The following is a 22,261-nucleotide window of genomic DNA, read 5'->3' on the forward strand; positions in this document are numbered from 1 at the left end:
GTGTGTAAAATAGTAGGATTTTCAAGAGGGTCATCAATAGCATCAAAATTTTCCATATTATTATCCTTATCAACGATAACCTCCCCAGTTTCAGACATGATGGCAACAGATTTCAAAAAGAGCGAGCACCCAGAAGGTAGGAAGGAGAAAGAGGCGAATGGAAGGAGAGGGCAAAAGAGAGGGAAAATAAAACGGTAAGGGTGAAGTGGGGGAGAGGAAAATGAGAGGCAAACGGCAAATAATGTAATGCGAGGGATAAGAGTTTGTGATGGGTACTAGGTATCACTAGTAGAAAAAGGGTCAAACGTGAAGCACATTAGTGCCGGTTTGTAAAAAAACCGGCACTAATGTGATCAATAGTGCCGGTTCGAATGGCTATGCATTAGTGCTGGTTCGTAATGAACCTTTAGTACCGGTTTGTGCCACGAACCGGTACTAAAGGGGTGGTGGCAGGCTGGCGTCAGGCCAGGGCCCCACGAGCACCTTTAGTGACGGTTTGTGACACAAACCGGTACTAAAGGTCTAACCTATAGAACCGGTTTGTGTCACCAACCGGCACTACAGAGTCTTAACCTATAGTCGCGGTTGAAGACACAAACCGGCACTATAGGGCAATTTTCAAACTCTCCCCCCCCCCCCCCCCCCGTGTATCGCCATTTCAGTTTTGAAAAAATCAAAAGAAAATGATAAAAACTTCAAAAAATAAAATTCTTCGAGAGCTAGTTATATTACTACATCTACACGTTAGGAAAATTTGAAAACTTAAATTTGCACATGTTTTGCAAAAAGTGTAGGGAAAATGTAAAACGGCTATAACTTTTGCATACGATGTCGGGAAAAAACATATAATATATCAAAAAATTCAGCACGAAAATCCGCATTCGATGGAGACCGCCTACGGCCTATTTGCAATTTTTTAGAATCCTCAAATTCCAAAAGGAAAAAAAGATATGGTCAAATTTAAGTTTTTTTAATTTTTTTGTTAAATCTGGTCAAACTACTTATTCAAGAAGTATTAATGTTACTACATAATTATTCAAGAATATTAGTGTTACTAAATAATTATTTCGATTTTTTGAATTTTGGTCAAATCTGGTCAAAATATGGTCAAACTGTGGTCAAACTATGGTCAAACTTATTCAAGAAATATTAGTGTTACTAAATAATTACTGTTTTTTAGAATAATAGTTTCAAACTCAAATAGTGAAATGTGTGACTTCATGCTCAAGCTAAACTCCTGAGGGTTAATAGGATTGACATCTTACTATTGTCAGGAAAACAACAAGTGCAGACTTGGAAACGAAGGAGAATAGAACCCGAAAGTTAAGCATGCTCAGGCTGGAGTAGTGAGAGGGATGGGTGACCGGTCGGGAAGTTAGATGATTTGGAATGAGTGATCCACACTTGAGCAGTTAAGAGAGGTGATTAGAGACTAAATCACCAAATAATTCAGAAAAATTAAAAATCAAAAAAAATCAAAAAAAATTCCAAAAATTTCAAAAAAAACCTTTAGTACCGGTTAGTAACACCAACCGGTACTAAAGGTCCCCCATACCAGGGCGCGAGCTCACACCACGTGATGGCACTTTAGCGCCGGTTCGTGCCGAACCGGTACTAAAGGGGGGCCTTTAGTGCCCTTCAATTAGTGCCGGTTATGGAACCGGCACTAGAGGGCCTTACGAACCGGTTTTAAAGCTCCGTTTTCTACTAGTGTATGTCTTGACTTGTGCTTGAATCTCCCCGGCAATGGCTCCAGAAATGGCTCGTTGTCGGGAGTTAAATCTTGACTTTACTTGGCACGAATCTCCCCGGCAATGACGCCAGAAATCCTTCTTGCTACCTCTTGAGCACTGCGTTGGTTTTCCCTTGAAGAGGAAAGGGTGATGCATTAAAGTAGCGTAAGTATTTCCCTCAGTTTTTGAGAATCAAGGTATCAATCCAGTAGGAGATCATGCTCAAGTCCCACGCACCTACACAAACAAATAAGAACCTCACAACCAACGCGATAAAGGGGTTGTCAATCCCTTCACGATCACTTACGAGAGTCGGATCTGATAGATATGTTAAGATAATTTTTTTGGTATTTTTATGATAAAGAGAAATGAAGATGCAAAGTAAAATAAACAGCAATAGAAATAACTAAGTATTTGAAGATTAATATGATAGAAGATAGACCCGGGGGCCATAGGTTTCACAAGTGGCTTCTCTCAAGAGCATAAGTATTACCGTGGGTAAACGAATTACTGTCGAGCAATTGATAGAATTGAGCATAGTTATGAGAATATCTAGGTATGATCATGTATACAAGTAGACCGAAATGATTCTGCATCTACTACTATCACTCCACACATCGACCGCTATCCAGCATGCATCTAGAGTATTAAGTGCATAAGAACAGAGTAATGCTTTAAGGAAGATGACATGATGTAGAGGGATAAACTCATGCAATATGATATAAACCCCATCTTTTTATCCTTGATGGCAACAATACAATATGTGTCGGTTCCCTTTCTGGTCACTGGGATCGAGCACCGCAAGATTGAACCCAAAGCTAAGCACTTCTCCCATTGCAAGAAAGATCAATCTAGTAGGCCAAACCAAACTGACAATTCGAAGAGACTTGCAAAGATAAACCAATCATACATAAAAGAATTCAGAGGAGAATCAAATATTGTTCATAGGTAATCTGGATCACAAACCCACAATTCATCGGATCTCGACAAACACACCGCAAAAGAAGATTACATCGAATAGATCTCCAAGAAGATCGAGGAGAACTTTGTATTGAGATCCAAAGAGAGAGAAGAAGCCATCTAGCTAATAACTATGGACCCGTAGGTCTGAAATAAACTACTCACACATCACCGGAGAGGCCATGGAGATGATGTAGAGGCCCTCCGTGATCGATGCCCCCTCCGGTGGAGCTCCGGAAAAGGCCCCAAGATGGGATCTCTCGGGTATAGAAGGTTGCGGTGGTGGAATTAGGTTTTTGTGGTGCTGCTGGATGTTTGGGGGGTACGTGGATATATATAGGAGGAATAAGTACGTCGGTGGTGCAACGGAGGGCCCACGAGGGTGGAGGGCGCGCCCGGGGGGGTAGGCGTGCCCCCCTGCCTCGTGGCTTCCTCCGTTGTTTCTTGACGCCCACTCCAAGTCTCATGTATCATGTTCGTTGAGAAAATTGCGTTCCCGAAGGTTTCATTCCGTTTGGACTCCGTTTGATATTCTTTTTTTCTTCGAAACCCTAAAATAGGCAAAAAAAAACAACAATTTGGGCCGGTCCTCCGATTAGTAGGTTTTTCCCCAAAATGATATAAAAGTGTAAAATAGAGCCCATTGACATCCAAAATAGAAAATATAATAGCTTGGAGCAATCAAAAATTATAGATACATTGGAGACGTATCAGGCACCTCCGCACTCTGCTTGTTGGCCTCTCACGACCTTCGGCTTTACATTGAAGGTCTTCAGCCATAGGCCGAAGAAACGACTATAAATGCTGAGATGTTGAGGATAAAGTTGGGGGCTAGTTCATGAAAGTCCAGCTCGTAGTAAAACATCAGTCCGCGGACAAACGGGTGGAGAGGGAATCCCAGCCCGCGGACAAAATGTGTGAGAAACACGACCCTCTCATGGGGCTCTTGGGTAGGGACGATTTGTCCCTCGGCCGGGAGACAGCGAGCGATCTCCTTGGCCATGTATCTGGCCTCTCGGAGCTCCTTGATGTCTTTCTTATTAACAGAGGAGGCCATCCACATGCCACCAGCTCCGAATCCGGACATGGTTGGAGTGCTCTCTCCAGCGGGGGAAGCTAGGGCTTAGGTGCTGGAGCTTAGGAATGGATCGCCAAAGGAAGGAGAAGGCAACGGAAAGTGAGGGCGAATCCTTATCCCCTTATAAAGGTCGCTAATGTCAAACGCCTTCCCACTCGCCTTGAAACTCGCCTATTCCCAAGGGCTGTGTAAACAACACGATTGGTTTAGTCACGCCCGTTTTAATGAGAATCCCATAATAAGGGGACACGGTCTTTGCTTTGACAAGACGTGCCAATGGCAAACATGTCTCGAAACATGGAGCGACAGATGAAAAACGGTTCGAAATTTTGACCGGACAGATGTGATGTCATGTTATGAAAAGTTGTTAGCAGATTGGACGCGTGTAAAATTATATTATCTCTCGGGTTGTGTGTGGTGTGTGTTACAGGTCCGGACACGTCGATACGTCCGAAGACTATTGTGGAGTTTGGAAGGAGGAACCCGCCTTGCAATGCCGAAGACAGGCCTACGCACCGGATACCTAGTCATTGAAGCCAGGTTCAGGGGCTACTAAGGGAGTCCTGGACTAAGGGGTCCTCGGGCGTCCGGCCTGTTAGCCATGGGCCGGACTCATGGGCTGTGAAGATACGAAGACCAAAGACTACACCCGTGTTTGGATGGGACTCTCCATGGCGTGGAAGGCAAGCTTGGCGACTAAATATGTAGATTCCTTTCTTTATAACCGACCTTGTGTAACCCTAGATCCTCCCGGTGTCTATATAAACCGGAGGACTTAGTCTGGAAGAGATACATTATCATAACCACACAACCTAGGCCTCTAGGGTTTAGCCATTACGATCTCGTGGTAGATCAACTCTTGTAATACTCATATTCATCAAGATCAATCAAGCAGGACATAGGGTATTACCTCCATAAAGAGGGCCCAAACCTGGGTAAAACATTGTGTCCCCTGTCTCCTGTTACCATCGACCTTAGACGCACAGTTCGGGATCCCCTACCCGAGATCCGCTGGTTTTGACACCGACAGTCCTACTCCCACTGGGAGTAGGATCCCCCCTTCCATCTAGTAGGAGTAGGAGAGAAGGAAAGGGAAAAGAGAAGAGAAGGAAGGAGGGGGCGCCGCCCCTCCCCCTAGTCCAATTCGGACTAGGCCTTGGGGGGTGCGCAGCCTCCCCTCTCTCTTTCCCCTAAACCCCAATAAGGCCCATATACTCCCCGGCGAATTCCTGTAACTCTCCGATGCTCCGATAAATACTCGAACCACTCAAAACCTTTTCGATATCCGAATATAGCCTTCCAATATATCGATCTTTACGTCTTGAACATTTAGAGACTCCTCGTCATGTCCCTGATCTCATCCGGGACTCCGAACAACCTTCGGTACATCAAAACACATAAACTCATAATACCGATTATCACCGAACGTTAAGCATGCGGACCCTATGGGTTCGATAACTATGTAGACATGACCGAGACTCATCTCCGGTCAATAACCAATAGCGGAACCTGGATGCTCACATTGGTTCCTACATATTCTACGAAGTTCTTTATCGGTCAAACTGCATAACGGTATACGTTGTTCCCTTTGTCATCGGTATGTTACTTGCCCGAGATTCGATCGTCGGTATCTCAATACCTAGTTCAATCTCGTTACCGGCCCAGAGATACCTCTCCGATAATCGGAGTGACAAATCCTAATCTCGATCTATGCCAACTAAACAAGTACCATCGGAGACACCTATAGAGCACCTTTATAATCACCCAGTTACGTTGTGATGTTTGGTAGCACACAAAGTGTTCCTCCGATAGTCGGGAGTTGCATAATCTCATAGTCATAGGAACATGTATAAGTCATGAAGAAAGCAATAGCAACAAACAAAACGATCATCATGCTAAGCTAACGGATGGGTCATGTCAATCACATCATTCTCTAATGATGTGATCCCGTTAATCAAATGACAACTCATGTCTACGGTTAGGAAACATAACCATCATTGATTCAACGAGCTAGTCAAGTAGAGGCAAACTAGTGACACTCTGTTTGTCTACGTATTCACACATGTACTAAGTTTTCGATTAATACAATTCTAGCATGAATAATAAACATTTATCATGATATAAGGAAATATAAATAACAACTTTATTATTCCCTCTAGGGCATATTTCCTTCGGTTGTGGTTTTTGATGTGTAGGTAAGAACGGTTCTTGCTCAGCCCGTAGCAGCCACGTAAAACTTGCAACAACAAAGTAGAGGACGTCTAACTTGTTTTTGTAGGGCATGTTGTGATGTGATATGGTTAAGACATGATGCTAAATTATATTGTATGAGATGATCATGTTTTGTAACAGAGTTATCGGCAACTGGCAGGAGCCATATGGTTGTCGCTTTATTATATGAAATGCAATCGCCATGTAATTGCTTTACTTTATCACTAAGGGGTAGCGATAGTTGTAGAAGCAATAGTTGGCGAGACGACAACGATGCTACGATGGAGATCAAGGTGTCGCACCGGTGACGATGGTGATCAAGGTGTTGTTACTTGTTGCTCGTTACCAATTATCTTATCACAAAACTATTTGTTACCTATAATTTCAGTGCTTGCAGAGAATACCTTGCTGAAAACCTCTTATCATTTCCTTCTGCTCCTCGTTGGGTTCGACACTCTTACTTATCAAAAGGACTACGATAGATCCCCTATACTTGTGGGTCATCAAGACTCTTTTCTGGCGCCGTTGCCTGGGAGTGAAGCGCCTTTGGTAGGTGGAGTTTGGTAAGGAAAAATTTATATAATGTGCTGAAATTTGCTGTCACTTGTTACTATGGAAAATAATCCTCTGAGGGGCTTGTTCGGGGTATGTTCACCCCGACCAGTAGAGCAAAGAGTTGCTCCTCAACCTACTAAACCTACTGAAAATGAAAATGTCTGCTTTGAAATTCCTTCGGGTATGATAGAAAAACTGCTAGCTAATCCTTTTGCAGGAGATGGAACAAAGCATCCTGATGAGCACCTAATATATGTGGATGAAGTTTGTGGATTATTTAAGCTTGCAGGTGTGACCGGAGATGTTATTAAGAAGAAGGTCTTCCCTTTATCTTTGAAGGAAGATGCATTGACATGGTATAGGCTATGTGATGATACTGGTCATGGAACTACAAAATATTGAAATTGGAATTTCATTAGAAGTTTTATCCTGATGAGCATCTTGTTCATCGTGATCGCAATTATACATATAATTTCTGGCCTCGCGAAGGAGAAAGCATCGCTCAAGCTTGGGGGAGGCTTCAATCAATGTTATATTCATGCCCCAATCATGAGCTCTCAAGAGAATTGATTATTCAAAAAAATTATGCTCGACTTTCTGATAACAATCGCACCATGCTCGATACTTCTTATGCTGGATCTTTTATGATGAAGACTATTGAATTCAAATGGGATTTATTGGAAAGAATTGAACGCAACTCTGAAGATTGGGACCTCGACGAAGGTAAGGAGTCAGGTATGACACCTAAGTTTGATTGTGTTAAATATTTTAGGGATACCGATGTTTTCCGTAAATTTAGCACTAAATATGGACTTGACTCTGAAATAGTAGCTTCTTTCTGTGAATCTTTTGCTACTCATGTTGATCTCCCTAGGGAGAAATGGTTTAAATATCATCCTCCCATAGAAGTAAAAGTAGCTGCACCTATTAAAGTTGAAGAAAAGACTATCACTTATAATGATCCTATTGTTCCTACTTCTTATGTTGAGAAACCACCTTTCCCTGTTAGGATAAAGGATCATGCTAAAGCTTCAACTGTGGTTCATAAAAGCAATATTAGAACTTATACACCTCCAGAGCAAATTAAAGTTGAACCTAATATTGCTATTGTTAAAGATATCTTGTCTGATAATATTGATGGGCATGTTATTCATTTCCGTGATGAGACTGCTAGAATTGCTAAACCTTGTGCTAAAGATAAACCTAGATCTTTGGTAGCCATGCCTGTTATTTCTGTTAAAACAGGATATCATTGTTATCATGGCTTATGTGATATGGGTGCTAGTGCTAGTGCTATACCTCATGACTTATACAAAGAAATTATGCATGATATTGCACCTGCTGAGATAGAAGATATTGATGTCACAATTAAACTTGCCAATAGAGATACTATTTCACCAATTGGAATTGTTAGAGATGTTGAAGTCTTGTGTGGGAAAACTAATTATCCTGCTGATTTTCTTGTTCTTGGTTCCCCACAAGATAGCTTTTGTCCCATTATATTTGGTAGACCCTTCTTGAACACAATTAATGCTAAGATAGATTGCAAAAAGGATGTTGTTACTATTGGTTTAGGTGATATGTCTCATGAATTTAATTTCTCTAAATTTCATAGACAAGACCGTGAAGAGGAATTGCCTAGTAAAGATGAAATTATTGGTCTTGCTTCTATTGCCGTACCTCCTAGTGATCCTTTAGAACAATATTTGCTAGACCATGAAAATGATATGTTTATGAATGAAAGAAGGGAAATAGATGAAGTATTCTTTAAAACGGAACCCATCCTGAAACACAATTTGCTTGTTGAAATCCTAGGGGATCCTCCTCCACCCAAGGGTGATCCCGTGTTTTAGCTCAAACCGTTACCTGATACTCTTAAATATTACTTATCTTGATGAGAAAAAGATATATCCTGTTATTATTAGTGCTAACCTTTCAGAGCATGAAGAAGAGAGATTATTTAAAACTCTGAAGAAGCATCGTGCGGCTATTGGATATACTCTTGATGATCTTAAGGGCATTAGTCCCACTCTGTGTCAACACCAAATAAATTTGGAGGAAGATGCCAAACCAGTTCGTGATCATCAACGATGGCTGAATCCTAATATGAAGGAAGTGGTAAGAAAGGAAACAATAAAGCTTCTTGAGGCAGGTATAATTTATCCCGTTGTCCATTATGTCCCTAAGAAGGGAGGTATTACCGTCGTTCCTAATGATAAAGATGAGTTGATCCCGCAAAGAATTATTACAGGTTATAGGATGGTAATTGATTTCCGCAAATTAAATAAAGCTACTAAAAAGATCATTACCCCTTACCTTTTGTCGATCAAATGCTAGAAATATTATCCAAACATACACATTTTTGCTTTCTAGATAGTTATTCTGGTTTCTCTCAAATACCTGTGTCGGCCAATGATCAATCAAAGACTACTTTTACTTGCCCTTTTGGTACTTTTGCTTATAGATGTATGCCTTTTTGTTTATGTAATGCACCTGCTACCTTTCAAAGATGCATGACGGCTATATTCTCTGACTTTTGTGAAAAGATTTGTGAGGTTTTCATGGACGATTTTTCCGTCTATGGATCCTCTTTTGATGATTGCTTAAGCAACCTTGACCGAGTTTTGCAGAGATGTGAAGAAACTAATCTTGTCTTGAATTGAGAGAAGTGTCACTTTATGGTTAATGAAAGCATTGTCTTGGGGCATAAAGTTTCTGAAAGAGGTATTGAAGTTGATAAAGCCAAGGTTGATGCTATTGAAAAGATGCCATGTCCGAAGGACATCAAAGTTATAAGAACTTTCCTTGGTCACATCGGTTTTTATAGGAGGTTCATTAAGGACTTCTCAAAAATTTATCTGCCTCTGACTAATTTATTACAAAAAGATATACCATTTGTTTTTGATGATGATTGCATAGAAGCATTTGAAATACTTAAGAAAGCATTAATCTCTGCACCTATTGTTCAGCCACCTGATTGGAATTTACCATTTGAAATTATGTGTGATGCTAGTGATTATGCTGTAGGTGTTGTTCTAGGGTAAAGAGTTGATAAGAAATTAAATGTTATTCAATATGCTAGTAAAACTCTAGACAATGCTCAGAGAAATTATGCTACTACTGAAAAAGAATTTTTAGCAGTTGTATTTGCTTGTGATAAGTTCAGACCTTATATTGTTGATTCTAAAGTAACTATTCACACTGATCATGCTGCTATTAAATATCTTATGGAAAATAAAGATGCTAAACTAAGACTTACTAGATGGGTTCTCCTACTACAAGAATTTGATTTGCATATTGTTGATAGAAAGGAAGCTGAGAACCCCGTTGCAGACAACTTGTCTAGGTTAGAGAATGTTCTTGATGACCCACTACCTATTAATGATAGCTTTCCTGATGAACAATTAAATGTAATAAATGCTTCTCATACTGCTCCATGGTATGCTGATTATGTTAATTACATTGTTGCTAAATTTATACCACCTAGTTTCACATACCAGCAAAAGAAAATGTTCTTCTATGATTTGAGACATTACTTTTGGGATGACCCACATCTTTATAAAGAAGGAGTAGATGGTGTTATTAGACGTTGTGTACATGAGCCTGAACAGGAACAGATCCTACGCAAGTGTCACTCCAAAGCTTATGGAGAACACCACGCTGGAGATAGAACTACACATAAGGTATTGCAATCCGGTTTTTATTGGCCTACTCTCTTCAAGGACGCCCGTAAGTTTGTCTTGTCTTGTGATGAATGTCAAAGAATTGGTAATATTAGTAGACGTCAAGAAATGCCTATGAATTATTCACTTCTTATTGAACCATTTGATGTTTGGGGCTTTGCTTATATGGGACCTTTTCCTGCCTCTAATGGATATACACATATTTTAGTTGTTGTTGATTACATTACTAAGTGGGTAGAAGCTATTCCAACTAGTAGTGCTGATCATAACACCTCTATTAAAATGCTTAAAGAAGTTATTTTTCCAAGGTTTGGAGTCCCTAGATATTTGATGACTGATGGTGGTTCACATTTTATTCATGGTGCTTTCCGTAAAATGCTTGCTAAGTATGATGTTAATCATAGAATTGCATCTCCTTATCACCCACAGTCTAGTGGTCAAGTAGAATTGAGCAATAGAGAACTCAAATTAATTTTGCAAAAGACTGTTAATAGATCTAGAAAGAATTGGTCCAAGAAACTTGATGATGCATCATGGGCCTATAGAACTGCATATAAAAATCCTATGGGTATGTCTCCGTATAAAATGGTTTATGGAAAAGCATGCACTTACCTCTAGAACTAGAACATAAGGCATATTGGGCTATTAAAGAGCTCAATTATGGTTTCAAACTTGCCGGTGAGAAGAGGCTATTTGATATTAGGTCACTTGATGAATGGAGAACCCAAGCCTATGAGAATGCCAAATTATTTAAAGAAAAAGTTAAAACATGGCATGACAAAAGGATACAAAAGCGTGAGATTAATGAAGGTGACTATGTATTGCTATACAACTCTCGTTTAAGATTTTTTGCAGGAAAACTTCTCTCTGAATGGGAAGGTTCTTACGTTATCGAGCAGGTCTATCGTTCCGGTGCCATAAAAATCAACAACTTCGAAGGCACAAATCCGAAGGTGGTGAACGGTCAAAGAATTAAACAGTACATCTTAGGTAATCCTATAAATGTTGAAACCAATGTTATTGAAATCGTAACCCCGGAGGAATACATAAGAGACACTTTATGGAACATTTCAGACTCCAGAAAGGAATAGGTATGTGATACGCTAAGTAAACCGTCTCCAAAACAGTTCTAATGGCATTTTTCTTCCGTTTTGGAATATTTAGAAAAATAGAAAAATAAGAAGCAGTCCGGGAAGGACACGAGGGCTCCACGAGGGTGGAGGGCGCACCCTACCCCCTGGGCGCGCCCCCTACCTCGTGGGCACCTCGTGTGCTCTCCGGACTCCATTTTCTTACACGACACGTATTTTGGTCGGTAAAAAATCATTATATAATCTCCCGGAGGTTTTGACTCCCATATCACGCAATTATCCTCTGTTTGTGTTTCGAGTTGTTGCTGCTGCAGATTAGAGCAAGACGTCTTCGCAAGAGTCAGTCAGGGAGAGCCGGGTGTCTCACCCGGCACTGAGATCAATGACAAACAATAATGTTGACCACTTTGGGCCAGCAACGGAGGAAGAGATGGAGGTTGATTTGAAGAGAATAGATGCCATGGAGGAGGATCAAGAAGTCACTTCTCGCTTCCGAGCTGGATTCACAATGGGCGAACTGCAGAGCTCGGCTATTCCACACTCGGTTATCCCTTCCAATGTTAGATTTCTTTCTTATGAGAATATGAAAAAGGGTGTCACTGGTTCTGCTGCAGCTATGCAGCACCCTTGGGTGCAGGGAGCTTTGGCCGTTACAGGAAAGCTTTGAAAGGAAATAATGGACCTCAAGCAGCAAGTCAATAAGCTCGAGGAGGAAAATCGTATCCTGAGGGGCATCATCGCCAAGAATATCACATCACCATCCCCGAAAAGAGAGATATAATCACATGAGTATGGGCACTCCCCTTGGCAACTGCCAAGCTTGGGGGAGTGCCCCGGTATTGTATCACCATCACTTTTATATTTACCGCTTTTCTTAGTTCGATCCTTTTGATAATATTTTGATCTAGTAGAATAAAAGTTCTTAGTATTATCTAGTTGTGAGTTTTGCTTTATGATCCTTCTATGTAATCGATTGCGTGAGCTATATATAATAAAGATTAGTGTTGAGTCAAGGGCTTGATTATTTTGCCATGATCTTGAGTGAATAAAAGAAAAGAGAAAGAATAAAAAGAAACAAAGAGATCATATGGATCTTATGGAGAGTATTGAGCTCACATATAAAAAGTATGATGAATAAAAGTTGTTGAGAGTTGACAAACATAGCTTTGGTCATCGTTGCAATTAATAGGAAGTAATAAAGAAAGAGAGGTCTTCACATATAAATATACTATCTTGGACATCCTTTATGATTGTGAGAACTCATTAAAATATGACACAAGGAACACAACGTAATGGGTTATGTTTTCTTACATTCGAGATAAATTATATTGTCATGGATCATCCAACATGATTGAGCTTGCTTTTCCCCCTCAGTCTAGCCAAATTCTTTGCACCAAGTAGAGATACTACTTGTGCTTCCAAACACCCTTAAACCAGTTTTGCCATGAGAGTCCACCATACCTACCTATGGATTGAGTAAGATCCTCCAAGTAAGTTGTGTTGGGGAACGTAGCAGAAATTCAAAATTTTCTACGCATCACCAAGATCAATCTATCGAGTAATCTAGCAACGAGGGGAAGGATAGTGCATCTACATACCCTTGTAGATCGCTAAGCAGAAGCGTTCAAGTGAACGGGGTTGATGGAGTCGTACTCGTCGTGATCCAAATCACCGATGATCCTAGTACCGAACGGACGGGACCTCCGTGCTCAACACACGTACAGCCCGGTGACGTCTCCTACACCTTGATCCAGCAAGGGGAGAAGGAGAGGTTGGGGAAGACTCCATCCAGCAGCAGCACGACGGCGTGGTGGTGGTGGAGGAGCGCGGGAATCCTGCAGGGCTTTGCCAAGCACCGCGGGAGAGGAGGAGGGAGAGAGGCAGGGCTGCGCCATGGAGAGGTCAAAACTCATCTGTTGGCAGCCCCAAAGTCCTCAAGTACATATAGGGGAGAGGGAGGGGGTGCGCCCCCTTTAGGGTTTCCACCCCAAGGGGTGCGGCAGCCCCAAACCCATCTAGAGTGGCGGCCAAGGGGGGGAAGAGGGGAAACTTGCCCCCCAAGCTAGGTGGAGGCGCCCCCTCCCCAAACCCTAGGCGCCTTGGGCCCTTGTGGGGGGGCGCACCAGCCCACCTGGGGCTGGTCCCCTCCCACACTTGGCCCATGCAGCCCTCCGGGGCTGGTGGCCCCACTTGGTGGACCATCGGGACCCTCCCGGTGGTCCCGGTACATTACCGATAAAACCCGAAACTTTTCCGGCGACCAAAACAGGACTTCCCATATATAAATCTTTACCTCCGGACCATTCCGGAAATCCTCGTGACATCCGGGATCTCATCCGGGACTCCAAACAACATTCAGTAACCACGTATATCTATTCCCTATAACCCTAGCGTCATCGAACCTTAAGTGTGTAGACCCTACGGGTTCGGGAACCATGCAGACATGACCGAGACAATTCTCCGGCCAATAACCAACAGCGGGATCTGGATACCCATGTTGGCTCCCACATGTTCCACGATGATCTCATCGGATGAACCATGATGTCAAGTATTCAATCAATCCCGTATACAATTCCCTTTGTCTAGCGGTACGATACTTGCCCGAGATTCGATCGTCGATATCCCGATACCTTGTTCAATCTCGTTACCGGTAAGTCTCTTTACTCGTTCCGTAACACATCATCCCGTGATCAACTCCTTGGTCACATTGTGCACATTATGATGATGTCCTACCGAGTGGGCCCAGAGATACCTCTCCGTTACACGGAGTGACAAATCCCAGTCTCGATTCGTGCCAACCCAACAGATACTTTCGGAGATACCTGTAGTGTACCTTTATAGCCACCCAGTTACGTTGTGACATTTGGCACACCCAAAACACTCCTACGGTATCCGAGAGTTGCACAATCTCATGGTCTAAGGAAATGATACTTGACATTAGAAAAGCTTTAGCATACGAACCACACGATCTTTGTGCTAGGCTTAGGATTGGGTCTTGTCCATCACATCATTCTCCTAATGATGTGATCCCGTTATCAACGACATCCAATGTCCATGGTCAGGAAACCGTAACCATCTATTGATCAACGAGCTAGTCAACTAGAGGCTTACTAGGGACATGGTGTTGTCTATGTATCCACACATGTATCTGAGTTCCCTATCAATACAATTCTAGCATGGATAATAAACGATTATCATGAACAAGGAAATATAATAATAACCAATTTATTATTGCCTCTAGGGCATATTTCCAACAGTCTCCCACTTGCACTAGAGTCAATAATCTAGTTCACATCGCCATGTGATTAACACTCACAGGTCACATCGCCATGAGACCAACATCCAAGAGTCTACTAGACTCAATGATCTAGTTCACATCACTATGTGATAAACACTCAAAGAGTTCTGGGTTTGATCATGTTATGCTTGTGAGAGAGGTTGTAGTCAACGGGTCTTGCCATATTCAGATCCCTATGTATTTCACAAAACTTTATGTCATATCATAGATGCTGCTACCACATTCCACTTGGAGCTATTCCAAATTGTTGCTCCATTATACGTATCCGGTATCTCTACTCAGATCTATCCGGATAGGTGTTAAGCTTGCATCGACGTAACTCTTTACGTCGAACTCTTTATCACCTCCATAACCGAGAAACATTTCCTTATTCCTCTAAGGATAATTTTGACCGCTATCTGGTGATCTACTCCTAGATCACCTTTGTACCCTCTTGCCAGAAATGTGGCAAGGCACACATCAGGTGCGGTACTCAACATGGCATACCGTATAGAGCCTATGACAAAAGCATAGGGGACAACCTTCGTCCTTCCTTTTTCTTCTGCCGTGGTCAATCTTTGAGTCTTACTCAACTTCACACCTTACAACTCAGGTAAGAACCCTTTGTTTGACTGATCTATTTTGAACTCCTTCAAAAACATGTCAAGGTGTGCGTTCTTTGAAAGTATCATCAGGCGTCTTGATGTATCTCTATAGATCTTGATGCCCAATATGTAAGCAGCTTTATCCAGGTCTTCCTTTGAAAATCACTCTTCAAACAACCGTTTATGCTTTCCAGAAATTCTACATTATTTCAGATCAACAATATGTCATCCACATATACTTATCAGAAATATTGTAGTGCTCCCACTCACTTTCTTGTAAATACAAGTTTCTAGCAAACATTGTATAAACCTAAAAGCTTTGATCACTTCATCAAAACATATATTCCGATTCTGAGATGCTTGTTCTAGTCCATAGAAGGATTGCTGGAGCCAGCATACCTTTTAGCATCCTTAGGATCGAAAAAACCTTTTATTGTATCACATACAACTTTTCTTACGAAAACTTGGTAAGAAAACTTGTTTTGACATCCATCTGTAAGATTTCATAATCGAAAAATACAGCTAATGCTAACATGATTCCGACGGACTTAAGCATCGCTACGGGTGAGAAATTCTCATCGTAGTCCACTCCTTGAACTTGTGAAAAGACTCTTTCCCACAAGTCGAGCTTCATAGACGGTAACATTACCGCCCACGTCCGTCTTCTTCTTAAAGACCCATTTATCTCAATGGCTTGCCGATCATCGGGCAAGTCCACCAAAGTCCATTCTTTGTTCTGATACATGGATCCTGTCTCGGATTTCATGGCTTCTAACCATTTATCGGAATACGGGCCCACCATCGCTTCTCCATAGCTCATAGGTTCATTGTTTTCTAACAACATGATATCTAAGACAAGATTACCGTACCACTCAGGAGTAGTACATATCCTTGTCGACCTACGAGGTTCGATAGCAACTTGATCCGAAGCTTCATGATCACTATCATTAACTTCCTCTTCAACAGACGTAGGCTCCACAGAAAACATCTTTCTGTGTTGCATCACTCTCTGGTTGAAGTAAAGGTTCGACAACCTCATCAAGTTCTATCTTCCTCCCACTCAATTCTTTCGAGAGAAACTCCTTCTCGAGAAAGGACCCGTTCTTAGTGCCAAACAATTTGCCCTCGGATCTGAGATAGAAGGTATACCCTACTGTCACCTTTGGGTATCCTATGAAGATGTGTTTGTCCGCTTTGGGTTCGAGCTTCTCCGGCTGAAGCCTTAAGCATCGCAGCCCCAAACATTAATAAACAACAACTTTGGTTTCTTGCCAAACCAATGTTCATACGACGTCATCTCAACGGACTAAGATGGTGTCCTATCTAAAGTGAATGCAGCTGTCTCTAACGCATAACATCAAAATGAGAACGGTAGATTGGTAAGAAACATCATAGATCGCACCATATCTCATAAGGTTTGATTACGACGTCCGGACACACCATTACCTTGTGGTGTTCAGGTGGCTTCAACTGCGAAACAATTCCACATATGTCTTAAGTGATTGCCAAACTCATAACTCAGAAAATCCCCTTTTGATCAGATCGTAGGAATATGATCTTCTTTGTTATGATGATTATTAACTTCACTCTGAAATCGCTTGAACTCTTCAAACGTTTCAGACTTGTGCTTCATTAAGTAAATATACCTATATCTACTCAAATCGTCAGTGAAGATGAGAAAATAGCGATATCCACCGCACGCTTCTATTCTCATTGGATCACACGCATCAGCATGCATGATCTCCAACAAGTCACTTGCCCGTTTCATTGTACCTGAAAACGGGGTCTTAGTCATCCTGCCCATGAGGCATGGCTCGCATGTGTCAAGCGATTCAAAATCAAGTGACTCCAAACATCCATCGACATGGAGTTTCTTCATGCATCTTACGCCAATATGACTTAAGCGGCAGTGCCACGAGAAAGTGGTACTATCATTATTAACTCTACATCTTTTGGCGTGAACATGCGTATTACCACGACCGAGATTCAATGAACCATTCACATAGGGTGCATGACCATGAAAGGTATCATTCATGTAAAACAGAATAACCATTATTCTCTAACTTAAATGAATGACCGTATTGCAATGAACATGATCTAATCATATTCATGCTCAACGTAGACACCTGATAACATTTATCTAGGTTCAATACCAATCCCGAAGGCAGATGGAGCGTGCGATGGTGATCTCATCAACTTTGGAAACACTTCCAACACACATCGTCACCTCGCCCTTAGCCAGTCTCCGTTTAGTCTGTAGCTTTTGCTTCAAGTCACCAATAATAGAAACTGAACCGGTATCCAATACCCAGGTACTACCAGGAGTACTAGTGAGGTACACATTAATAACACGTATATACTTTGTTGAAGTTGCCAGCCTTCTTTTCTACCATGCATTTGGGGTAATTCCGCTACCAGTGACCGTTCCCCTTACAATAGAAGCACTTAGTCTCGGGTTTGGGTTCAACCTTGGGTTCCTTCACTGGAGCGGCAACTGGTTTGCCATCCATGAAGTTTCCCTTCTAGCCCTTGCCCTTCTTGAAACTAGTGGTCTTGTTAAACCATCAACACTTGATGCTCCTTCTTGATTTCTACCGTTTGCGGTCTTAAGCACCGCGAATAGCTCCGGGATCAACTCCATCCCTTGCATGTCATAGTTCATCACGAAGATCTAGTAGCTTAGTGATAGTGGCTAGAGAACTCTATCAATCACTATCTTATCTGGAAGTTTAACTCCCACTTGATTTAAGTGATTGTAGCACCCAGACATTCTGAGCACATGCTCACTAGCTGAGCTATTCTCCTCCATCTTGTTGGCTAAAGAACTTGTCAGAGGTCTCACACCTCTCAACACGGGCATGAGCCTGAAATCCCAATTTGAGCTCTTGGAACATCTCATATGTTCTATGGCGTTCAAAACGTCATTGGAATCCCGATTCTAAGCCATAAAGTATGGTGCACTAAACTATCAAGTAGTCATCAGGATGTGTCTGTCAGGTGTTCACAACATCCACAGACGACGTTGTGGGGTTTTGCACATCGAGCAGTGCATCAAAGACGTAAGCCTTCTATGTAGCAGTGAGGACACTCCTCGGACTACGGACCTAGTCCGCATCATTGCTTACAATATCTTTCAACTTGGTCTTTCTCTAGGAATGTATTGAAACAGGGAGCTACAACGTGAGCCATTTATCTACAACATATTTGCAAAGACAATTTAGACTATGTTCATGACAATTGAGTTCATCTAATGAACTCCCACTCAGATAGACATCCCTCTAGTCATCTAAGTGAAACATGATCCGAGTCCACTAGGCCGTGTCCGATCATCACGTGAGACGGACTAGTCAACATCGGTGAACATCTTCATGTTGATCGTATCTTCTATACGACTCATGCTCGACCTTTCGGTCTTTCGTGTTCCGAAGCCATGTCTGTACATGGTAGGCTCGTCAAGTCAACCTAAGTGTTTTTGCTGTGTAAATCTGGCTTACACCCATTGTATTCGAACGTTAGAATCTATCACACCCGATCATCACGTGGTGCTTCGAAACAACGAACCTTCGCAACGGTGCACGGTTAGGGGGAACAACTTTCTTGAAATTTTAGTGAGGGATCATCTTATTTAAGCTACTGTCATTCTAAGCAAATAAGATGTAAAACATGATAAACATCACATGCAATCAAATAGTGACATGATATGGCCAATATCATTTTGCTCCTCTCAATCTTCATCTTCGGGGCTCCATGATCATCGTTGTCACCGGCATGACACCATGATCTCCATCATCATGATCTCCATCATCGTGTCTTCTTGAAGTTGTCTCGTCATCTATTACTTCTACTACTATGGCTAATGCTTTAGCAATAAAGTAAAGTAATTACATGACGTTTATGTTGACACGCAGGTCATAAATAAATAAAGACAACTCTTATGGCTCCTGCCGGTTGTCATACTCATCGACATGCATGTCGTGATTCCTATTACAAGGACATGATCAATCTCATACATCACATCCTTTTGGCCATATCACATCACAAGGCATATGCTGCAAAAACAAGTTAGACGTCCTCTAATTGTTGTTGCAAGTTTTTTACGTGGCTGCTATAGGTTTCTAGCAAGAACGTTTCTTACCTACGCCAAAACCACAATGTGATATGCCAATTTCTATTTACCCTTCATAAGGACCCTTTTCATCGAATCCGATCCGACTAAAGTGGGAGAGACAGACACCCGCTAGCCACCTTATGCAACTAGTGCATGTCAGTCAGTGGAACCAGTCTCACGTAAGAGTATGTGTAAGGTCGGTCCGGGCCGCTTCATCCCACGATGCCGCCGAATCAAGATAAGACTAGTAACGGCAAGCAAATTGACAAAATCGACGCCCACAACAACTTGTGTTCTACTCGTTCATAGAAACTACGCATAGACCTAGCTCATGATGCCACTGTTGGGGAACGTAGCAGAAATTCAAAATTTTCTACGCATCACCAAGATCAATCTATGGAGTAATCTAGCAACGAGGGGAAGGAGAGTGCATCTACATACCCTTGTATATCGCTAAGCGGAAGCGTTCAAGTGAACGGGGTTGATGGAGTCGTACTCGTCGTGATCCAAATCACCGATGATCCTAGTGCCGAACGGACGACACCTCCGTGTTCAACACACGTACAGCCTGGTGACGTCTCCTACACCTTGATGCAGCAAGGGGAGAAGGATAGGTTGGGGAAGACTCCGTCCAGCAGCAGCACGATGGCATGGTGGTGGTGGAGGAGCGCGGGAATCCTGCAGGGCTTCGCCAAGCACCGCGGGAGAGGAGGAGGGAGAGAGGCAGGGCTGCGCCATGGAGAGGTCAAAACTCATCTGTTGGCAGCCCCAAAGTCCTCAAGTATATATAGGGGAGAGGGAGGGGGTGCGCCCCCTTTAGGGTTTCCACCCCAAGGGGTGCGGCAGCCCCAAACCCATCTAGGGTGGCGGCCAAGGGGGGGGGAAGAGGGGAAACTTGCCCCCCAAGCTAGGTGGAGGCGCCCCCTCCCCAAACCCTAGGCGCCTTGGGCCCTTGTGGGGGGGGCGCACCAGCCCACCTGGGGCTGGTCCCCTCCCACACTTGGCCCATGCAGCCCTCCGGGGCTGGTGGCCCCACTTGGTGGACCACCGGGACCCTCCTGGTGGTCCCGGTACATTACCGATAAAACCCAAAACTTTTCCGGCGACCAAAATAGGACTTCCCATATATAAATCTTTACCTCCGGACCATTCCGAAAATCCTCGTGACATCCGGGATCTCATCCGGGACTCCAAAAAACATTCAGTAACCACGTATATCTATTCCCTATAACCCTAGCGTCATCAAACCTTAAGTGTGTAGACCCTACGGGTTCGGGAACCATGCAGACATGACCGAGACAATTCTCCGGCCAATAACCAATAGCGGGATCTGGATACCCATGTTGGCTCCCACATGTTCCACGATGATCTCATCGGATGAACCACGATGTCAAGGATTCAATCAATCCCGTATACAAATCCCTTTGTCTAGCGGTACGATACTTGCCCGAGATTTGATCGTCGGTATCCCGATACCTTGTTCAATCTTGTTACCGGCAAGTCTCTTTACTTGTTCCGTAACACATCATCCCGTGATCAACTCCTTGGTCACATTGTGCACATTATGATGTTGTCCTACCGAGTGGGCCCAGAGATACCTCTCCGTTACACGGAGTGACAAATCCCAGTCTCGATTCGTGCCAACCCAACAGATACTTTCGGAGATACCTGTAGTGTACCTTTATATCCACCCAGTTACGTTGTGATGTTTGGCACACCCAAAGCACTCCTACGGTATCCGGGAGTTGCACAATCTCATGGTCTAAGGAAATGATACTTGACATTAGAAAAGCTTTAGCATACGAACTACACGATCTTTGTGCTAGGCTTAGGATTGGGTCTTGTCCATCACATCATTCTCCTAATGATGTGATCCCATTATCAACGACATCCAATGTCCATGGTCAGGAAACCGTAACCATCTATTGATCAACGAGCTAGTCAACTAGAGGCTTACTAGGGACATGGTGTTGTCTATGTATCCACACATGTATCTGAGTTTCCTATCAATACAATTCTAGCATGGATAATAAACGATTATCATGAACAAGGAAATATAATAATAACCAATTTATTATTGCCTCTAGGGCATATTTCCAACAAGTTGTCATCGGTGCAAACAATAAAAATTGCTCTCTAAATATGTATGACTTATTAGTGTGGGAGAAAATAAGCTTTATACGATCGTGTGATATGGAAGAAATAAAAGCGACAGACTGCATAATAAAGGTCCATATCACAAGTGGCAATATAAAGTGACGTTCTTTTGCATTAAGATTTTGTGCATCCAACCATAAAAGCGCATGACAACCTCTGCTTCCCTCTGCGAGGGGCCTATCTTTTACTTTTATCTCCTACCTTGCATAAGAGTCATGGTGATCTTCACCCTTCCTCTTTACATTTTATCTTTTGGCAAGCACAACATGTTGGAAAGATCCTGGTATATATGGCTAATTGGATGTGAGTTTTCATGAACTATTATTGTTGACATTACCCTTGAGGTAAAACGTTGGGAGGCAAAACTATAAGCCCCTATCTTTCTCTGTGCCCGATTAAAACTCCATACCCATAAGTATTGCGTGGGTGTTAGCAATTGTGAAAGACTATATGATAGTTGAGTATGTGGACTTGCTGAAAAGCTCTTATATATTGACTCTTTCCTATGTTATGATAAATTGCAATTGCTCCAATGAGTGAGATTATAGTTTGTTAGTTTTCAATGAAGTTTATGATTCATACTTGAAATTGTGATTTAATTATTACTCTAGCATAAGAGATCATATGACAAAAATTATATAAGTTGATGTTCTAAGAATGATCATGATGCCCTCACGTCCGTATTTTATTTTTATCAACACCTCTATCTCTAAACATGTGGACATATTTTTCGATTTCAGCTTTCGCCTGAGGACAAGCGAGGTCTAAGCTTGGGGGAGTTGATACGTCCATTTTGCATCATA

Source organism: Triticum urartu, chromosome 6A (assembly GCF_056163025.1).
Source record: "Triticum urartu cultivar PI428250 chromosome 6A, HENAU_Tu73, whole genome shotgun sequence".
Lineage (NCBI taxonomy): Eukaryota > Viridiplantae > Streptophyta > Magnoliopsida > Poales > Poaceae > Triticum > Triticum urartu.